This window comes from Papaver somniferum, chromosome 7 (assembly GCF_003573695.1).
Source record: "Papaver somniferum cultivar HN1 chromosome 7, ASM357369v1, whole genome shotgun sequence".
In the NCBI taxonomy this organism is placed as follows: domain Eukaryota; kingdom Viridiplantae; phylum Streptophyta; class Magnoliopsida; order Ranunculales; family Papaveraceae; genus Papaver; species Papaver somniferum.
This window is the reverse complement of record NC_039364.1, coordinates 257,279,441-257,288,262: the sequence shown is the minus strand read 5'-3', so window position 1 is coordinate 257,288,262 and position 8,822 is coordinate 257,279,441. Positions and strand designations below refer to the sequence as shown.

Sequence of the window (8,822 nt, the reverse complement as noted above, 5' to 3'; positions counted from 1 at the left end):
GGCAACTTACCTATCACCTTGATTCTTGTGTATCTAGCCTACCAAGCAAGGAACTTTAGCTGGTAAATATCATATGCCGACGAAGTCTAACTTCAGCTGTAGAGATGAGTTTAAGATTATACTATACCACTATGGTATTAGAATTAGAAGACAATCATGAAACTTAATTAGACTTTTAGTTTTTTGATCATCTTGACTTTGTATACAACTATATAATCTTGTCTCCTGTTGCACTACAAGAAAACACGACTTAAGAGACCAAAATCTTAGCAAGCGCCTGAAATTTTGCTCGCTTTAATGGTCAAGCAACCAAGTTTGCAATTATTAGATAGTTTGCTCGCTATAAATTTATTACTACTATTTCGTTGCGACCAATAATAGTGTCCGGTTGGTACATCACTTTTTCAAGTTATGCACACCAATTATAAAAATGCTTAAGTCGCTACTTGCTTTCAGGCACAGTAGGGCAGCAATTCAAAAAATATTTGGTTGGTGGTATAATCCTATCTCAACAACCAAGTCCTAGCCACCACCGATTTAAAGACAATCATATTTTAAAATTTGTGAAATGGTTACCAAGTTTTTTATTTTTGCCATTCTAAATGTGTCATAAAAGAATTAAATTATTGGTGAGTAAAATTTATTTTAATGATATGTATACCAAAATAAAAAATAATTTATATCGCCCTTGTTGATGGTAATTCTTCTAAAATACGAAAAGATACCACGATTATCATCCGACTGGAACATTGTTAGTTGTTACTTTGTACCGTTTGGCACCAATTCAGTGAACAATCTTTTCAAGCATAGACGTGAAGGACAAGCAGTCAACCAAACAACTACTAAATCTTTCATTGGACCGAAAAAAGATAAGCAAACACGTGAAGGATAAGGAAACACGTGGCTGTTAGTTTAGCTTCTTCACATGCAGCAGTGGACCCTTTGCCGCGAAAAAAGGCACTTTAATTCAAAACAAGTGAATTTTGCCTCCTAAACAGTTCCTCTTTTCAAAACCAATTTGTGGTGGTTAGATAAAGTGGCAATCCGTATGAGCTTTCCTTATGAGTTAATGTCCGTGGATTATATCTTTTAATTTCCTGTTGGTTAAATTAGTATCATACGGTTGCTTTCCTTTTGAGTTAGAGCAACGGAAGTGGTGCGAGTATAACCAAAGATTAAAGAACAAAAAAACGACTAAATTTGAGTTTAGTCTGGTGTGTGACGCTACGGGTAGAAGACTAAATTTGGTGGAGCGTGCACTATATGTTCGCCTGGTGTGGGGCGTAAACTATACGTACGACCGATGAGATTCCGAAAAAAAAAAAAATTGGGCAGAGGTATAAAGCCCGCCCCATATATAAAGTGAATAAAAAAAAAAGTGGGGCGGAGGTATAAACCCCGCCCCACCCAAAAGAAAAAAAAATAAAAATAAATGGGTCTGAGGTATAAAGCACGCCTAGTGTGGGCGGGGACTTTATGCACGCCTGGTGTGGGGCGTTAACTCTACACCCGCCTGGTGGTGGGGCGTTAACTATACGTTCGCTCGACTATATTTGGTCTTGGTCTTGGACCAAATATAGTCTGAGACTTGGTCTTTGGTCCGGATTTTAATCGATATTCTGTCCGCTGTGTCTCGTTTTTTGATCAAATATTTGGTTATACTCGCCCACTGCGGTTGCTCTTAATGTCCATCGATTATACCGTTTCCTATTAGTCAGATTAATTCATACATATTGCACTCTTTTGAGTTAATGTCCGTCTGTTATATGTTCTAGTTTCCTATTGGTCAGATTAATATCATATGGATTTCATACCATGATACTAATCTTGAACTGTTGACCATATTTTTTTGACGGAATTTAACTTTTACGAATCCATATAATTCTTGTACGCGTCCCGTTCAGTTATCATACCCGAATGGCCAATTAGGACCTAAGTATTATTTATATCCTAATTTGTGATTCAAAAAAAATTAGGGACAACGATGAGAAACAATAGAAAAATCCTGATTCCGAAGATCTAACATGAAATTGATCTAGGTGTTTTATCAAAATCTTGAAACTTTAAATTTATATCGATAATTCCTTTGGTCAAAAAATCAATGGAACTTATGGATGGGTTCTGACTTCAGACTTAACATAATACATCATCGAAATCGATAAATATGAAACTCATGTGTTGATTCGAGCTTCTCATTTTGCTAATCATTTTCATTCAATTGATTTATACAGATTCATAGTATACTAGTATTCAATCCAATTTTTATGTGTTATACATATTTTCGAAGATGATAATTCACCGGTTCATTCCCGTTAACTTCTAATACATTAGCCGAAATGTTATATAATTGAAAATCGATGATAATTATCGAATTTGTTTCCTATCATTATCTAGGAATTCTTAGCTTTCTGTTGACCGAATAAATTTTAAAAATCATAGTGCTTGTTCTTTTTGACCTAAAATGCTATTTATATCCTAATTTCGTGATAAGAAAAAAATAGGGACAGCGAAAAGAAAGAATCGGAAAAATATGATTCCTATGATTTAACATGAAATCGATTTAGGTGTTTTATCAAAATCTCGAAAATTTTAAAATTATACCGGTAATCCCTTTCGTCAAAAAATTTGTGGATCTCGGTCGACCAATTTTAGAAATCAGCTCGGCCAATTTGTGTGAGGTCGACCGACATCGGATAAGATTGACGAATAACAAATGGAATCAAGGGAAGCCGATAAAAATTTGGTTTATTTGATAAATAACCAAATAAATCCATGGAATCCAGGATAATTCTAACGTGTTGATTAATACCAAAGCTATCTTAATTTCTTAGTAATTACGGATGGTGAATTGACATTTTTCGAAGTGTGACATTGGTTACCGAGTACAATTAGTAAACCTTACGCAGTTAATCTTATTTCCATAAATAATATCATTTCCCAAGTCTTGCATCACCGAGATTGAACTACGATTTTCAGCCCTTTGAAAATATTTTGGAATCGTCTTATAGCCAAAATTGGCATGAATATTTTCCCAGTTTATTTATTTCCTCCTTATAAAATTTCTGTCATAATATTTTCTACCGTAGATAGGTAATTTAGATCCAAAAATTTCAACGAAGGGCAAAATAGTCATTTCGGAGATTGCATTGAGTTGGGCGGCAATTCTCCATCACTTTGGACAAACGTGTTTCTTTTCTTCTGCATTTTGCGAATATATTCGGTTTAAATAATGGATAGCTGGAAAAAAAAATGAAATCCGATCCAAACCGAGTGTGGCGACCGAAATTGGTAAGATTGATGGATAACAAACAAAACTAAGTGAAATGGACGCAATTTCGAATTGAATTAATAGGTAACCATGCACATACTTAAACCTATGGAATCCAAGAGACATCGAATAAGGTCGAGCGATATTGGATAAGATAAATATATATATATATGAGTGAAACTGACTAAGGTCGATGGACATTCGTTTAAAACGATTGATAACATGAGAAACCAATGAAATCCTATAGAAATTAAATAATATTCCAAAGCTTTTGTATGTTCTCCGTGAGTGAGGTCCTCTGATATTGGGTAAGGTTGATCGATAACAAGTGAAATCAAGCCAAGCTGGTGGAAATTCAATTGAAATTGATAAATAAAGAACCATGGAATTTACGAGAAATTTAGTGAGGTTGAACGATACCAGGTATAAGTGATGGATAAGAAAAAGAAGTTAATGAGGCAAATAGACATTCAGTGGAGCTGGTAGATAACCGTAGAAACAGATAATATATATATATATATATATATATATATGTAATCATGTAGATTATGATTCATAATAGATGATATAGGATTTAAATGGCCCAAATTTATCATGTGACTCAATAAAATTGCTTAGTGCTAAAAATGTAGTTCTAAGTCTAAAAATATATCAGGTGACCAGCATTGCACCTTGGCTAAGACGATTGTACTTCATTACCGAAGACAAGAACAAATGATCAATCGTCAAAATTAGCCGAGTTCCACTAATACAAAAAGAATTATCAAGTAATCTGAACTATATAAATTTAAAAATTTCAAGGTTTTCATAAAATTCAGAGATTGATTTCATTTATATCATAGGAATCATGGTTATCGGATTCTTTCTCGTAACTGTTCCTCGAATCTATAACGATTTATCGGTCAAGGTATCTATCAATTTACGCGGTAAAATAATATTATATATGAAAAATGGTTAAGTCTCTGTAAACGGTGAAATTATCACAAACTACTTGAATATATGGATGTACGAAGAAACACAAAAATTCAAGTCAAAAAAAAAAAAACACAAATTCACCTGGAAGATGACAATCATCATCCGTATGATATTCGTACAACCAATAGAAAACTAAAATGTATAATCCAACGGATAGTAAGTCATAAGAAAAACTCATGCGGATTGACCATAGAAAGGTGGCCTTGGGGTGCACATGTGCGGCAAGAACTAACTAGAAGCAAGTCCCGTGACATGAAAAATGAGCTAAATCTCATCTGTCAATTTCTATCTAATCTTACGGTCTGTATTTGGCCTCTCTATAGAAAGCTTATAGAAACCCTAATCCTTTTCCATCCACTCATTTCAGCAGCTCTCTTTCACTTCCTCTCTCTCTCTCTTAAAACAAGTTGAACCCTTCGTTCATGCGCCTCCCTCTCCCAATCTTTTCAACTTCTTCATCATCTTTACTGTCTTAGTAGATCTCCTGTTAAATGATAAAAGTTGTTAATTGATGTTCATATAATTGGATTTAATGATAATTTTTTTTATTTGTTATTTGTCTTACTTCTTACTAAAACGGAAATGAAAGATTCAGATCTTGAATGTTGGTTTAATTTATCCATTAAAAGTTTGAGTTTTGTTTGATGGTTGTATTAATAATGGTATTCAAGTACCAGAGTTCCGTTTCTTCTTCCTCTGTATTAATCTGCTTACTTGAAATCTATATGAACATGGTTGTGTTTGGATTTTCTCAATGGGTTTAATTTTTTTTTTTTTCGTTTTTTGAATGAACAAATTACCAGGTAAGGTTTGCTCCAATCAGCTAGCTTAAGTTGAAAATCAGCTAGCTTAAGTTGAAAATGGTACAAGATATCAGATTTTAATGGTTGGTTTCTTATTTAGTAATTGATCATGTTTTTGATTGAATTCGATTTCCTCCAATTAGTTCTTTTTTTTTTGAATTTTCTTGTTTGTATATATGCAGGACCAAAGTTCATCATTTATTTTTGAAGGAACTAGATCTGGAATGAGTATTCATCTCAAAATCAGAGTTGGAAATACAGATCAGGATGATATTAGGCTTCACCAGTATGAATCTTGTTTCTAAGCTTCTCCAGTGATTTCAAAGGACGGTGATGCGTGGTGCTTCAGCTTTGTCCACGAGTTTTGATGGGATTGTAATTTTTGTTATATTTTTAAGAAATTGAATTTTATTTCTGTAATTTTGTTTTGATGGAGATTGTATTTTATATTATTCCCTTAAAAAATAAAAAGTGAAGTTGTAATTTATTTATTTATTTTCCTTGTAAAAAAATGATTATGTAAATTGAATTTTATTAGATAATAAAGTTGACTACTTGATTTACTATTTGTATCTCGCTTCATATCTTTTTATCTTATATTCTATATCAATTTTAATTCCATTTTGTTAATCACTGAAATCGGCTGATGTCGGAATATACGGTACCAGGATATTTTGAGCAACTAATTAGTCGCTCAAACTTATACTTCAAAAACCGATATAGCTAAACATGTTAATCGCTCAAGGATAGTTGGACTATACTTAGACCAATGACCTTATTGCTCGCTAAGGGTGGTTGGAGTAAATTTACAGCAATTACCCTATCACTCAAGGATAGTTGGACTATACTTAGACCAATGACCTTATTGCTCGCTAAGGGTGGTTGGAGTAAATTTACAGCAATTACCCTATCACTCGCTCAAACATAGTTGGAGTAGATTGAAACCGATGACTTTATTTGCTCGCTGTATGTAGTTGAAACATGTCTTGAGCGATTGCATAGCTGCTCCAAGTCTTTACATATCCCACCTCTTCCAACCACAGAGCGAGTGTCACTTTAAGTCGGTCAAACCCTTTGAGCGACTAAAAACGGGATCTAGCTACTAAAATCGACTAGTTGCTTAATCCGGTTTTTCTTGTAGTGTTGCCTACAGCCTCATGTGCGACCTATTTATCTATACCGCTAATATTCGGTCGTTGTATTCATTTAATTATATTACGGTTGTATAGGTGGTTTCTGGTGGATATCAAACGCCAAATGATTTCATTTTTAGGGTTTGCGACAGGCTACATTGGTATTTATGTATTATAGACTAGTTGACTTGCTACTTGATCAAGTTAAATACATATCTGATTAATGACGAATCACTCGGTATAGCGTCATTTATTTCCAAAAAATGTATATTACACTAGACGTGCCTATAACATGATCTCATCGTAAGCGACTTTCTTAGAATTTCAGCTAAGTTGTATAGTTTTCAATTTGATCAAGACAAATTCAGAAAATGATTCCACAGCATATATACCCAAATAAGCAAAGTTGGTAATAAGCTCGTTCAGGCATTTCTATTCAAGAATTTGGATTACATTTCTACGAAACAATCATCTTAGATATTTGTTATATTATACGTGCCTACATGATCTCATTCGACGTGACTTTGTTTGAAATCTAGCTAAGTTATACTATAGTTTTCAATTTGATGAGGACAACATCGGAAAATGATTCCGGTAGACGTCCATATACAAATATGTATAGTTATACCAGCTCATTCAAGTTATTTACAAGATTTCAACAAAACATCAGGGGTGCAGCTTAAGACTATTTTAACCATGAGCACTTGAGCAGTAGCCAAGGGCGCTCTCCACGGGAGTATTAAGGCTTGTCATATTTATGCACAAGAAAAGTCTAAAGAGGTAATAATACAAGAAAAAGATAAGGCGAGATCAATGGGTCGATACACTACAGTGTAAAGACTTCCTGCGATTTCGTTGCATTAGATCAAAGAAAATTATTGGGCAAAATAAGATCTTTAATTAGGAAGGCAACATAAGACTTCATGATAAAATAAGATGTAAGCTAATTTTGTTTTGCAGGAGTTTACGGAAAAATAAGTTCGCTGCGAAATTGTTCGCATGAGATTAAGGCAGGGAGCGACACTATGTTCATTAGCTTATCAATCTATGACAACTAGCAGAGGCAAGAATGGGAATGCAAGCATAAAATGAATGCTATTTGCCCCATTTGATTGTTTTATGCACATGCGAAAAAAAATTAAACATTATTATTTGCGATCGCAAATGTAAATTAAAGGGAACTTATGTGAAAGGAGCGAAAATTAACATTTGAAAGGTATATATTGAAGAAGAAATTCTAGAAGACATGAAGATATACAAGAGGCAGAAAAAGAATTTACAGCAAGCGAAAGAATTTACAGCAAGCGAAAAATAATTAACTGTTTCTTTGTATTTTTTTGAAATACATATTTAATCGGTTATCACATTTGAGTTAGTTGGCGGGAATTATTTTTCGGAAGTGGTAAGCAGATTTCTATATAGAAAGATGTACAGATTCCTGGATGGACTCATCCTGCATCCTCATCTTGTGTTTCTTTTTAACTTAAAAACTGTTGATCAACTTATTAACCAAAATTCTAATACTTGGAGTATTGATATGCTTAATAGATGCTTTGGTGTTGAAACTGTTAGAGCCATTTGTAGTATTAGAATCCCCTTGAACGGTCAAGATAAAATGCGATGGTTACCGCATGCGAATGGAATATTATCTGTCAAGACTATCTATAGGGATATTGATGCTACCAATCGCGTAAGTAGTATAACACCAATGAGAAGTTTGGTTTTTCCATGGAATGGATTGGTTAACTGTTCGGTGCTACGCTAGAAGTAATGGTATCCCAAGTTATAGTCCTAGGCCGCTGGTGGCTAGGACCAAACCACCAAATGGTTATAGTAGGATCGATTTTGATGCTTATTTCTCTAAGGAGTCTAAACCAATGGGTGCTGGGAGGATTATAATTGATGATGTAGGTCAATGCAAGGCAGCAATATCAACCCCAGCAATAGCACGGAATTCTGAGAAGGCAAAGGCGCCAGCAGATTTGGAGGGCATAAAGTGTGCAAAAATACAACATCCCCGTGAACTCCATACCCGCTCTACTAATGATAGTCACAATTCTGCATTGGCTAGCTCCCACGAGCAATCTTTAACAATGATTAAATTCCAAAACTATAAATCAACATACGAATCCTAATATTATTTATGTGTGCAGCAACACAATCTGGTGCGCATCTGTATCCTTGAGAGATGTTGTATGAGAACCTATATCGATAACGAAACTAATCTCGCTAAACCGAAATACCCCCAGTCTCCAGCATAATGTTAGTTGATTTAGTATCCCTGTGAAGTATGGGGGGTTGCACACATCGTTGAAAACAGAACTGAAAGTCTAGGTGAGCTAAATTTCAAAGGGTTATTTTTATTTTTCCGAAAAAAAGTAAAGTACCCTTAAAGATTAATGCGTTTTAGAATTTTGGGAGTGGATGGAGCAGCACCAAGCCACCGCCAAGTTCCTTATGCGGACTACCAGTTGTTCACATTACAAAGCAGCCCATGAAATAACGTTCTTTCCTAGGGCCAGTGTAGGTAGTGAAATCCTGGTTAACAGCCAACATAACTGAATTTGACAATAACTTTTGTAAAAATTGAACAAGAAAAATCACAAAAAATCACCATTCAGATAAGAAATCGAACTTAAAGTT

General features: G+C 34.4%; 1 long non-coding RNA gene across 1 annotated transcript; it reads left to right on the top strand.

Moving 5' to 3' along the window:
* The first annotated feature begins 4,610 nt into the window (after nucleotides 1-4,610).
* Nucleotides 4,611-5,612, top strand: LOC113293680. The gene is made up of 2 exons (XR_003332458.1): nucleotides 4,611-5,129; nucleotides 5,229-5,612. It is a non-coding gene; the product is annotated as an uncharacterized LOC113293680 (long non-coding RNA).
* The last annotated feature ends 3,210 nt before the right edge of the window (nucleotides 5,613-8,822 follow it).